Source organism: Coregonus lavaretus (assembly GCF_964263955.1).
Source record: "Coregonus lavaretus genome assembly, contig: HAP1_SCAFFOLD_1703, whole genome shotgun sequence".
Taxonomy (NCBI): domain Eukaryota; kingdom Metazoa; phylum Chordata; class Actinopteri; order Salmoniformes; family Salmonidae; genus Coregonus; species Coregonus lavaretus.
This window is the reverse complement of record NW_028158808.1, coordinates 79,596-92,500: the sequence shown is the minus strand read 5'-3', so window position 1 is coordinate 92,500 and position 12,905 is coordinate 79,596. Positions and strand designations below refer to the sequence as shown.

The 12,905-nt window shown below is 45.3% G+C and overlaps 1 long non-coding RNA gene across 1 annotated transcript in view; it reads left to right on the top strand.

Moving 5' to 3' along the window:
• The window catches only part of LOC311123564, a 9,858-nt gene extending 854 nt beyond the window's left edge, over window positions 1-9,004 (top strand). Inside the window, exons 3-4 of the long non-coding RNA XR_014612614.1 lie at window positions 7,105-7,145; window positions 8,781-9,004. This is a non-coding gene — a long non-coding RNA (uncharacterized lncRNA). The remainder of the gene's footprint in view (window positions 1-7,104; window positions 7,146-8,780) is intronic.
• Window positions 9,005-12,905: the final 3,901 nt, after the last annotated feature.

The window sequence follows — 12,905 nt, the reverse complement described above, 5'->3', positions numbered from 1 at the left end:
ACTCTAGATGTTCTAAACTGACTAAACATTCTAAATGGACTCTAAACCTTCTAAACGGACTCTAGATGTTCTAAACTGACTAAACATTCTAAATGGACTCTAAACCTTCTAAACGGACTCTAGATGTTCTAAACTGACTAAACATTCTAAATGGACTCCAAACCTTCTAAACGGACTCTAGATGTTCTAAACTGACGAAACAGTCTAAATGAACTCTAAACCTTCTAAACGGACTCTAGATGTTCTAAACTGACTAAAAATTCTAAATGGACTCTAAACCTTCTAAACGGACTCTAGATGTTCTAAACTGTCTAAACATTCTAAATGGACTCTAAACCTTCTAAACGGACTCTAGATGTTCTAAACTGACTAAACATTCTAAATGGACTCTAAACCTTCTAAACGGACTCTAGATGTTCTAAACGGGCTGCGGCATTCTGGATGAGTTGTAGGGGGTTTAGAGTAATGGTCAGATTTGCCAAATGGAGGGCGAGGGAGAGCTTTGTATGCGTCTCTGTGTGTGGAGTAAAGGTGGTCTAGAGTTTTTTTTTTTTTTCTCTGGTTGCACATTTAACATGCTGGTAGAAATGAGGTAGAACGGATTTGTTTCCCTGCAATAATGTCCCAGGCCACTAGGAGCGCTGCCTCTGGATGTGCGTTTTACTGTTTGCTTATGGCCTTATACAGCTCATTGAGTGCGATCTTAATGCCAGCATCGCTTTGTGGTGGTAAATAGACAGCTATGAAAAATATAGAAGCAATCTTTCTTGGTAAATAGTGTGGTCTACAGCTTATCATGAGATACTCTACCTCAGGCGAGCAAAACCTTGAGACTTCCTTAGTATTAGATTTTATGCACCAGCTGTTGTTTACAAATATACACAGACCGCCACCCCTTGTCTTACCAGTTTTTAATGTCCCGTTGGTAGGATAACTGTAATCTTAGGTCATCCAATTTATTTTCCAATGATTGAAGATTGGCTAATAAAAGGCACCCCGACCTACGTCCACGATATCTCCGTCTCTTCCTCATGCGAATGACGGGGATTTGGGCCTTGTCGGGTGTCTAGAATATTCTTCGCGTCCGACTCATTGAAGAAAAAAAATCTTGGTCCAATACGAGGTGAGTAATCGCTGTCCTGACATCCAGAAGCTCTTTAAGGTCATAAGAGACGGTGGCAGAAACATTATGTACAGAATAAATTACAAATAACGCGAAAAAACACTCATAATAGTGCAATTGGTTAGAGGGCCGTAAAACGGCAGCCATCTCCTCCGGCGCCATCTTGTGGACCTTTTGGATATCAGTGTGTAACATATAGTGTGAGTTAGAGTTAACTAGCTAACACTAGCGATGGAAATGGATTTCTGAGATACAAATAATATTACTACTGCTGACGTTCATAGGTTTATTTGAACAGTGAGAGACAGAATAACAACAAAAACGATCCTGAAAAACGCATGTCAAAAATTTTATAAATTGATTTGCATTTTAATGAGGGAAATAAGTATTTGACCCCCTCTCAATCAGAAAGATTTCTGGCTCCCAGGTGTCTTTTATACAGGTAACGAGCTGAGATTAGGAGCACACTCTGGAATGGGCTACAAGACCATCGCCAAGCAGCTTGGTGAGAAGGTGACAACAGTTGGTGCGATTATTCGCAAATGGAAGAAACACAAAAGATCTGTCAATCTCCCTCAGCCTGGGGCTCCATGCAAGATCTCACCTCGTGGAGTTGCAATGATCATGAGAATGGTGAGGAATCAGCCAAGAACTACACGGGAGAATCTTGTCAATGATCTCAAGGCAGCTGGGACCATAGTCACCAAGAAAACAATTGGTAACACACTACGCCGTGAAGGACTGAAATCCTGCAGCGCCCGCAAGGTCCCCCTGCTCAAGAAAGCACATATACAGGACCGTCTGAAGTTTGCCAATGAACATCTGAATGATTCAGAGGAGAACTGGGTGAAAGTGGTGGTCAGATGAGACCAAAATCGAGCTCTTTGGCATCAACTCAACTCGCCGTGTTTGGAGGAGGAGGAATGCTGCCTATGACCCCAAGAACACCATCCCCACCGTCAAACATGGAGGTGGAAACATTATGCTTTGGGGGTGTTTTTCTGCTAAGGGGACAGAACAACTTCACCGCATCAATGGGACGATGGACGGGGCCATGTACCGTCAAATCTTGGGTGAGAACCTCCTTCCCTCAGCCAGGGCATTGAAAATGGGTCGTGGATGGGTATTCCAGCATGACAATGACCCAAAACACACGGCCAAGGCAACAAAGGAGTGGCTCAAGAAGCAGCACATTAAGGTCCTGGAGTGGCCTAGCCAGTCTCCAGACCTTAATCCCATAGAAAATCTGTGGAGGGAGCTGAAGGTTCGAGTTGCGAAACGTCAGGCTCGAAACCTTTAATGACTTGGAGAAGATCTGCAAAGAGGAGTGGGACAAAATCCCTCCTGAGATGTGTGCAAACCTGGTGGCCAACTACAAGAAAACGTCTGACCTCTGTGATTGCAAACAAGGGTTTTGCCACCAAGTACTAAGTCATGTTTTGCAGAGGGGTCAAATACTTATTTGCCTCATTAAAATGCAAATCAATTGATAACATTTTTGACATGTGTTTTTCTGGATTTTTGTTGTTGTTATTCTGTCTCTCACTGTTCAAATAAACCTGCCATTAAAATTATAGACTGATCATGTCTTTGTCAGTGGGCAAACGTACAAAATCAGCAGGGGATCAAATACTTTTTTCCCTCACTGTACTGAGCAGCTCGTGTTATACAGTGCCTTCGGAAAGTATTCAGACCCCTTGACCTTTACCACATTTTGTTACGTTACAGCCTTATTCTAAAATTGTTTTTTTTTTAACAACTCCTCAGCAATCTACACACAATACCCCATAATATAAAGTGAAAACTGGTTTTTAGAAATTTTCGCAAATGTTTTAAAAATAGAAAACTGAAATACCTTATTCACATAAGTATTCAGATCCTTTGATATGAGACTCGAAATTGAACTCGGGTGCATCCTGTTTCCATTGATCATCCTTGAGATGTTTCTACAACTTGATTGGAGTCCACCTGTGGTAAATTCAATTGATTGGACATGATTTGGAAAAGCACACACCTGTCTATATAAGGTCCCACAGTTGACAGCGCATGTCAGAGCAAAAACCAAGCCATAAGGTCGAAGGAATTGTCCGTAGAGCTCCGAGACAGGATTGTGTCGAGGCACAGATCTGGGGAAGGGGACCAAAAAATGTCTGCAGCATTGAAGGTCCCCAAGAACACAGTGGCCTCATCATTCTTAAATGGAAGAAGTTTGGAACCACCAAGACTCTTCGTAGAGCTGGCCGCCCGGCCAAACTGAGCAATCGGGGGAGAAGGGCCTTGGTCAGGGATGCGACCAAGAACCAGATGGTCACTCTGACAGAGCTCTAGAGTTCCTCTGTGGAGATGGGAGAACCTTCCAGAAGGACAACCATCTCTGCAGCACTCCACCAATCCTGCCTTTATGGTAGAGTGGCCAGACGGAAGCCACTCCTCATTAAAAGGCACATGATAGCCCGCTTGGAGTTTGCCAAAAGGCACCTAAAGACTCTCAGACCATGAGAAAAAAGATTCTCTGGTCTGATGAAACCAAGATTGAACTCTTTGGCCTAAATGCCAAGCGTCACGTCTGGAGGAAACCTGGCACCATCCTTACGGTGAAGCACGGTGGTGGCAGCATCATGCTGTGGGGATGTTTTTCAGCGGCAGGGACTGGGAGACTAGTCAGGATTGAGGCAAAGATAAACGGAGCAAAGTACAGAGAGATCCTTGATGAAAACCTGCTCCAGAGCGCTCAGGACCTCAGACTGGGGCGAAGGTTCACCTTCCAACAGGACAACAACCCTAAGCACACAGCCAAGACAACGCAGGAGTGGCTTCGGGACAAGTCTCTGAATGTCCTTGAGTGGCCCAGCCAGAGCCTGGACTTGAACCCGATCAAACATCTCTGGAGAGACCTGAAAATAGCTGTGCAGCGACGCTCCCCATCCAACCTGACAGAGCTTGAGATGATCTGCAGAGAAGAATGGGAGAAACTCCCCAAATACAGGTGTGCCAAGCTTGTAGCGTCATACCCAAGAAGACTCGAGGCTGTAATCGCTGCCAAAGGTGCTTCAACAAAGTACCGAGTAAAGGGTCTGAATACTAATGTAAATGTGATTTTTCAGTTTATTTTTAATAAATGTGCAAACATTTCTAAAAACCTGTTTTTGTTTTGTCATTATGAGGTATTGTGTGTAGATTGATGAGGGGGGAAAACAATTTAATCAATTTTAGAATAAGGCTGTAACGTAACAAAATATGGAAAAAGTGAAGGGGTCTGAATACTTTCCAAAGGCACAAAGCATGCTACATGTCAGACCAATTAGAACTCATCTCCCGGAATGTCCAGCCCATCTATTATCTCAGCCAATCAGGGCTAGCGGAAGGTTCCTGTCTTTTCCCGTGGCTAAACCAACTAGGCTCGTAATTTTAACACTTCTATTCATATTTACAGATGGCGTATGAGTGTGTTAAGGCACAATAACGTTTACATGTTCCAGAAGGCATTTCTGCCAAAAAACGCATTTTGATAAAATATAAAAAATGACTCTCCTGTGAAGTAGTGACGTGCAACATACGCCTAGCTTCCTGAAATGTGTAACAGGTCAGTGTGTAACATGTCAGTGTGTAACATGTCAGTGTGTAACAGGTCAGCAGTGTGTAACAGGTCAGCAGTGTGTAACAGGTCAGCAGTGCGTAACAGGTCGTCAGTGCGTAACAGGTCGTCAGTGCGTAACAGGTCAGCAGTGTGTAACATGTCAGTGTGTAACAGGTCAGCAGTGTGTAACAGGTCAGCCGTGTGTAACAGGTCGTCAGTGTGTAACAGGTCGTCAGTGTGTAACAGGTCAGCAGTGTGTAACAGGTCAGCAGTGTGTAACAGGTCAGCAGTGTGTAACAGGTCGTCAGTGTGTAACAGGTCGTCAGTGCGTAACAGGTCTGCAGTGTGTAACAGGTCAGCAGTGCGTAACAGGTCAGTGTGTAACAGGTCAGTGTGTAACAGGTCAGTATCGTTCTGTCTCCAGGTCAGTGTGTAACAGGTCAGTATCGTTCTGTCTCCAGGTCAGTGTGTAACAGGTCAGTATCGTTCTGTCTCCAGGTCAGTGTGTAACAGGTCAGTATCGTTCTGTCTCCAGGTCAGTGTGTAACAGGTCAGTGTGTAACAGGTCAGTATCGTTCTGTCTCCAGGCCAGTGTGTAACAGGTCAGTATCGTTCTGTCTCCAGGTCAGTGTGTAACAGGTCAGTATCGTTCTGTCTCCAGGTCAGTGTGTAACAGGTCAGTGTGTAACAGGTCAGTATCGTTCTGTCTCCAGGTCTGTGTGTAACAGGTCAGTATCGTTCTGTCTCCAGGTCAGTGTGTAACAGGTCAGTATCGTTCTGTCTCCAGGTCAGTGTGTAACAGGTCAGTGTGTAACAGGTCAATATCGTTCTGTCTCCAGGTCAGTGTGTAACAGGTCAGTATCGTTCTGTCTCCAGGTCAGTGTGTAACAGGTCAGCAGTGTGTAACAGGTCAGTATCGTTCTGTCTCCAGGTCAGTGTGTAACAGGTCAGTATCGTTCTGTCTCCAGGTCAGTGTGTAACAGGTCAGTGTGTAACAGGTCAGTATCGTTCTGTCTCCAGGTCAGTGTGTAACAGGTCAGTGTGTAACAGGTCAGTATCGTTCTGTCTCCAGGTCAGTGTGTAACAGGTCAGTGTGTAACAGGTCAGTATCGTTCTGTCTCCAGGCCAGTGTGTAACAGGTCAGTGTGTAACAGGTCAGTATCGTTCTGTCTCCAGGTCAGTGTGTAACAGGTCAGTGTGTAACAGGTCAGTATCGTTCTGTCTCCAGGTCAGTGTGTAACAGGTCAGTGTGTAACAGGTCAGTATCGTTCTGTCTCCAGGCCAGTGTGTAACAGGTCAGTGTGTAACAGGTCAGTATCGTTCTGTCTCCAGGTCAGTGTGTAACAGGTCAGTGTGTAACAGGTCAGTATCGTTCTGTCTCCAGGTCAGTGTGTAACAGGTCAGTGTGTAACAGGTCAGTATCGTTCTGTCTCCAGGTCAGTGTGTAACAGGTCAGTATCGTTCTGTCTCCAGGTCAGTGTGTAACAGGTCAGCAGTGTGTAACAGGTCAGTATCGTTCTGTCTCCAGGTCAGTGTGTAACAGGTCAGTATCGTTCTGTCTCCAGGTCAGTGTGTAACAGGTCAGTGTGTAACAGGTCAGTATCGTTCTGTCTCCAGGTCAGTGTGTAACAGGTCAGTGTGTAACAGGTCAGTATCGTTCTGTCTCCAGGTCAGTGTGTAACAGGTCAGTGTGTAACAGGTCAGTATCGTTCTGTCTCCAGGCCAGTGTGTAACAGGTCAGTGTGTAACAGGTCAGTATCGTTCTGTCTCCAGGTCAGTGTGTAACAGGTCAGTGTGTAACAGGTCAGTATCGTTCTGTCTCCAGGTCAGTGTGTAACAGGTCAGTGTGTAACAGGTCAGTATCGTTCTGTCTCCAGGTCAGTGTGTAACAGGTCAGTATCGTTCTGTCTCCAGGTCAGTGTGTAACAGGTCAGTGTGTAACAGGTCAGTATCGTTCTGTCTCCAGGTCAGTGTGTAACAGGTCAGTATCGTTCTGTCTCCAGGTCAGTGTGTAACAGGTCAGTGTGTAACAGGTCAGTATCGTTCTGTCTCCAGGTCAGTGTGTAACAGGTCAGTATCGTTCTGTCTCCAGGTCAGTGTGTAACAGGTCAGTGTGTAACAGGTCAGTATCGTTCTGTCTCCAGGTCAGTGTGTAACAGGTCAGTGTGTAACAGGTCAGTATCGTTCTGTCTCCAGGTCAGTGTGTAACAGGTCAGTGTGTAACAGGTCAGTATCGTTCTGTCTCCAGGTCAATGTGTAACAGGTCAGTGTGTAACAGGTCAGTATCGTTCTGTCTCCAGGTCAGTGTGTAACAGGTCAGTGTGTAACAGGTCAGTATCGTTCTGTCTCCAGGTCAATGTGTAACAGGTCAGTGTGTAACAGGTCAGTATCGTTCTGTCTCCAGGCCTGACCCCTCCTGGCACTACTACCTCACAGACTTCATCAGTAAGTAAAAGTCTCACAACTCCGCCTCCTTCTGTTGGGGAATCCTGTTCCTGTATTTCTGGGTGTGTTCCTGTATTTCTGGGCGTGTTCCTGTATTTCTGTGCGTGTTCCTGTATTTCTGTGCGTGTTCCTGTATTTCTGTGCGTGTTCCTGTATTTCTGTGCGTGTTCCTGTATTTCTGTGCGTGTTCCTGTATTTCTGTGCGTGTTCCTATATTTCTGTGCCTGTTCCTGTATTTCTGTGCCTGTTCCTGTATTTCTGTGCCTGTTCCTGTATTTCTGTGCGTGTTCCTGTATTTCTGTGCGTGTTCCTGTATTTCTGTGCGTGTTCCTGTATTTCTGTGCGTGTTCCTGTATTTCTGTGCGTGTTCCTGTATTTCTCTGTGTGTTCCTGTATTTCTGTGCGTGTTCCTGTATTTCTGTGCCTGTTCCTGTATTTCTCTGTGTGTTCCTGTATTTCTGTGCGTGTTCCTGTATTTCTGTGCGTGTTCCTGTATTTCTGTGTGTATTTCTGTGTGTGTTCCTGTATTTCTGTGCGTGTTCCTGTATTTCTGTGCGTGTTCCTGTATTTCTGTGCGTGTTCCTGTATTTCTGTGCGTGTTCCTGTATTTCTGTGCGTGTTCCTGTATTTCTGTGTGTATTTCTGTGCGTGTTCCTGTATTTCTGTGCGTGTTCCTGTATTTCTGTGTGTATTTCTGTGCGTGTTCCTGTATTTCTGTGCGTGTTCCTGTATTTCTGTGCGTGTTCCTGTATTTCTGTGCGTATTTCTGTGCGTGTTCCTGTATTTCTGTGTGTATTTCTGTGCGTGTTCCTGTATTTCTGTGCGTGTTCCTGTATTTCTGTGCGTGTTCCTGTATTTCTCTGTGTGTTCCTGTATTTCTGTGCGTGTTCCTGTATTTCTGTGCCTGTTCCTGTATTTCTCTGTGTGTTCCTGTATTTCTGTGCGTGTTCCTGTATTTCTGTGCGTGTTCCTGTATTTCTGTGTGTATTTCTGTGTGTGTTCCTGTATTTCTGTGTGTGTTCCTGTATTTCTGTGCGTGTTCCTGTATTTCTGTGCGTGTTCCTGTATTTCTGTGCGTGTTCCTGTATTTCTGTGCGTATTTCTGTGCGTGTTCCTGTATTTCTGTGCGTGTTCCTGTATTTCTGTGTGTATTTCTGTGCGTGTTCCTGTATTTCTGTGCGTGTTCCTGTATTTCTGTGTGTATTTCTGTGCGTGTTCCTGTATTTCTGTGCGTGTTCCTGTATTTCTGTGCGTGTTCCTGTATTTCTGTGCGTATTTCTGTGCGTGTTCCTGTATTTCTGTGTGTATTTCTGTGCGTGTTCCTGTATTTCTGTGCGTGTTCCTGTATTTCTGTGCGTGTTCCTGTATTTCTGTGCGTGTTCCTGTATTTCTGTGCGTGTTCCTGTATTTCTGTGCGTTTATCCCCACTACAACAGGACCTCTCTGGTGAATGAACTTAATTAACATATTATTATTATTATTATTATTATTACCAATGTTGTGTAGCGGAACACAAGTGTGCTTCCTACAGGATTCAGTCCCCCCCCCCCCCCAAGCCATAAGAGGTGGTTGACAACCCAACAGAGTAACGTCTGTGTCTGTGGTGTGACTGACAGAGTGTGTGTCTGTCTCCAGGACGCTGGCTGTAATCCCAGACTGCAGCAGACTGGACCTGTGAGAACATCTCTGAACACGTGGAAGCAGAGATGAAGAGGAGATTGATAGTAATAATGATGTGTTTATCTAAATGTTAATCAGACCGTTGTTCCTTTTTATAAAAACTAGATTATATTTTATTTACCCGTTACCTCTGTCACCTGAGTATGGCTATGCGGTGTAAAAAGTGTGTGTGTGTGTGTGTGTGTTGAAGTTGTCTGTCTGTTGTGAAGCTCTTCACTATTTACTAAAGACGTTAATAAATAAAACATGTTTATTTTGTTCACGTCTGGTTTTTTGTTTTTACACGACGTCACAATCGGATTCCTTGTTTGGTCACAATGGGTTGTTTTCTGTTTCCACGTCAGGAAGATCTGATCACAGTGGCTGCGTTTTACACAGGCAGTCGTTTAAAAGAATGTTGCCCGTGTGAGAATTGAACTCGCAACCTTCAGATCGAGACTCGCCCGCTACCAACTCCGCCAAAGGATATCGCTCATTAAGTGTAGCGAATTCGGTGGGGGAGGGGGGCGTTTTCTACCAAGAATGAACACACTGGCCGATGCCGACCCTGTATCGAATCCCGACACGGCTGCTGTAGTTATTAGCTTTGGAATAGATTTTCAATGCTTTCTTTTCCGTGACAATCTGAGAGTAGAAAAGCATCGGGCTTCTTCTGACGAGCCTTGTATAATATAATATAATATGCCATTTAGCAGACGCTTTTATCCAAAGCGATTTACAGTCATGCGTGCATATATTTATTTGTGTATGGGTGGTCCCGGGGATCGAACCCACTACCTTGGCGTTACAAGCGCTGCGCTCTACCAGCTGAGGTACCAGAGGACCTTGTTCCTCTCACCCCGAAAATCTGTCATCATCCATCCAACTTTTTATTATGAAAACCCGTCTCTTTTTGTCAAACCGCTCACCCTCTTCAGGATTTGAACTCTTATAGAAAGGGAGCCTAAATGTGTTAAGACTAAACACGACAGGAGTTAAATCTTTGTTTAAGCCATTTCTCTTATTTGAGAGAACCGATACATTTAATGTCAAATTCACATGGGAAAACGTAATGTTAGCTAAGTTGTTTTTGATTGTAAATCAAGGAAGTAATTGACAGAATTGGAGGAAAGACGTGAGAATGAAAAATATACTCTTAATTGTTTGAAATCAGTGCACGTAGCACACAAGCAGGACAGTTAAATAGTTTATACAATTCAAAGACTGACATTAATGGATGAAAATGTAATTAGAGAATTCAGCTGAGGGCTTTTGTGCTCCGAGTGAATTAAGAGGAAGGTGAGTATGATGCTGTATATCCAGTTAGATAAACACCACAGAGGGACAAACAATTCAACACAAATAATTACGATTATATATAATTAACTGAAAATGGAGAGTGACTGATCGCTGACTCCATCAGAATGCCACAAGGAGCAGAGAACGGACATTAATTGATCAAAGTGTAATGTTACAGTTTTTTTATTTTTTCCATGTATGTTTTGAGGGTGGACTTTAGCTCGTTAGCACGTAGGGCTCACCGATTGGAGTCACCTCGTTAGTATGTGTTACGCCTGCTGGGTGTCACCTCGTTAGTCAGTATGTGTTACGCCTGCTGGTTGTCACCTCGTTAGTCAGTATGTGTTACGCCTGCTGGTTGTCACCTCGTTAGTCAGTATGTGTTACGCCTGCTGGTTGTCACCTCGTTAGTCAGTATGTGTTACGCCTGCTGGTTGTCACCTCGTTAGTCAGTATGTGTTACGCCTGCTGGTTGTCACCTCGTTAGTCAGTATGTGTTACGCCTGCTGGTTGTCACCTCGTTAGTCAGTATGTGTTATGCCTGCTGGGTGTCACCTCGTTAGTCAGTATGTGTTACGCCTGCTGGGTGTCACCTCGTTAGTCAGTATGTGTTACGCCTGCTGGGTGTCACCTCGTTAGTCAGTATGTGTTACGCCTGCTGGTTGTCACCTCGTTAGTCAGTATGTGTTACGCCTGCTGGTTGTCACCTCGTTAGTCAGTATGTGTTACGCCTGCTGGTTGTCACCTCGTTAGTCAGTATGTGTTACGCCTGCTGGGCGTCACCTCGTTAGTCAGTATGTGTTACGCCTGCTGGTTGTCACCTCGTTAGTCAGTATGTGTTACGCCTGCTGGTTGTCACCTCGTTAGTCAGTATGTGTTACGCCTGCTGGTTGTCACCTCGTTAGTCAGTATGTGTTACGCCTGCTGGGTGTCACCTCGTTAGTCAGTATGTGTTACGCCTGCTGGTTGTCACCTCGTTAGTATGTGTTACGCCTGCTGGTTGTCACCTCGTTAGTCAGTATGTGTTACGCCTGCTGGTTGTCACCTCGTTAGTCAGTATGTGTTACGCCTGCTGGTTGTCACCTCGTTAGTCACTATGTGTTACGCCTGCTGGTTGTCACCTCGTTAGTCACTATGTGTTACGCCTGCTGGTTGTCACCTCGTTAGTCACTATGTGTTACGCCTGCTGGTTGTCACCTCGTTAGTCAGTATGTGTTACGCCTGCTGGGTGTCACCTCGTTAGTCAGTATGTGTTACGCCTGCTGGTTGTCACCTCGTTAGTCAGTATGTGTTACGCCTGCTGGTTGTCACCTCGTTAGTCAGTATGTGTTACGCCTGCTGGTTGTCACCTCGTTAGTCAGTATGTGTTACGCCTGTGCTGGCTTGTCCATCTCGTTAGTGGGAAGGTGTTTCACCTGTGCTGGCTTGTCCATCTCGTCAGTGGGAAGGTGTTTCACCTGTGCTGGCTTGTCCATCTCGTCAGTGGGAAGGTGTTTCACCTGTGCTGGCTTGTCCATCTCGTCAGTGGGAAGGTGTTTCACCTGTGCTGGCCCAGTAACAGTAATTAGAGAATTCAGCTGAGGGCTTTTGTGTTTTCCGAGTGAATTAAGAGGAAGGGGAAAATACTGTTGAGTAATAGATCAATGTAAAAAAAAATGCTGTGTAATGTGGTAATAAGTTGGGGATGACCTTGCAGTTTTGCATGATGTCTACTTTGATGCTAATTCGCATTTTTGAATCTGACAGGAAATAGTGCTGAATATATATATATATATATATATATACACACTGCCAGAGCCCTGCAAAATGACCTCCAGCAGGCCACAAATGTGCATGTGTCTGCTCAAACGGTCAGAAACAGACTCCATGAGGGTGGTATGAGGGCCTGACGTCCACAGGTGGGGGTTGTGCTTACAGCCCAACACCGTGCAGGACATTTGGCATTTGCCAGAGAACACCAAGATTGGCAAATTCGCTACTGGCGCCCTGTGCTCTTCACAGATGAAAGCAGGTTCAAACTGAGCACGTGACAGACGTGACAGAGTCTGGAGACGCCGTGGAGAACGTTCTGCTGCCTGCAACATCCTCCAGCATGACCGGTTTGGCGGTGGGTCAGTCATGGTGTGGGGTGGCATTTATTTGGGGGGCCGCACAGCCCTCCATGTGCTCGCCAGAGGTAGCCTGACTGCCATTAGGTACCGAGATGAGATCCTCAGACCCCTTGTGAGACCATATGCTGGTGCGGTTGGCCCTGGGTTCCTCCTAATGAAAGACAATGCTAGACCTCATGTGGCTGGAGTGTGTCAGCAGTTCCTGCAAGAGGAAGGCATTGATGCTATGGACCGCCCGTTCCCCAGACCTGAATCCAATTGAGCCCATCTGGGACATCATGTCTCGCTCCATCCACCAACGCCACGTTGCACCACAGACTGTCCAGGAGTTGGCGGATGCTTTAGTCCAGGACTGGGAGGAGATCCCTCAGGAGACCATCCGCCACCTCATCAGGAGCATGCCCAGGCGTTGTAGGGAGGTCATACAGGCACGTGGAGGCCACACACACTACTGAGCCTCATTTTGACTTGTTTTAAGGACATTACATCAAAGTTGGATCAGCCTGTAGTGTGGTTTTCCACTTTAATTTTGAGGGTGACTCCAAATCCAGACCTCCATGGGTTGATACATTTGATTTCCATTGATAATTTTTGTGTGATTTTGTTGTCAGCACATTTAACTATGTAAAGAAAAAAGTATTTAATAAGATTATTTCATTCATTCAGATCTAGGATGTGTTATTTAAGTGTT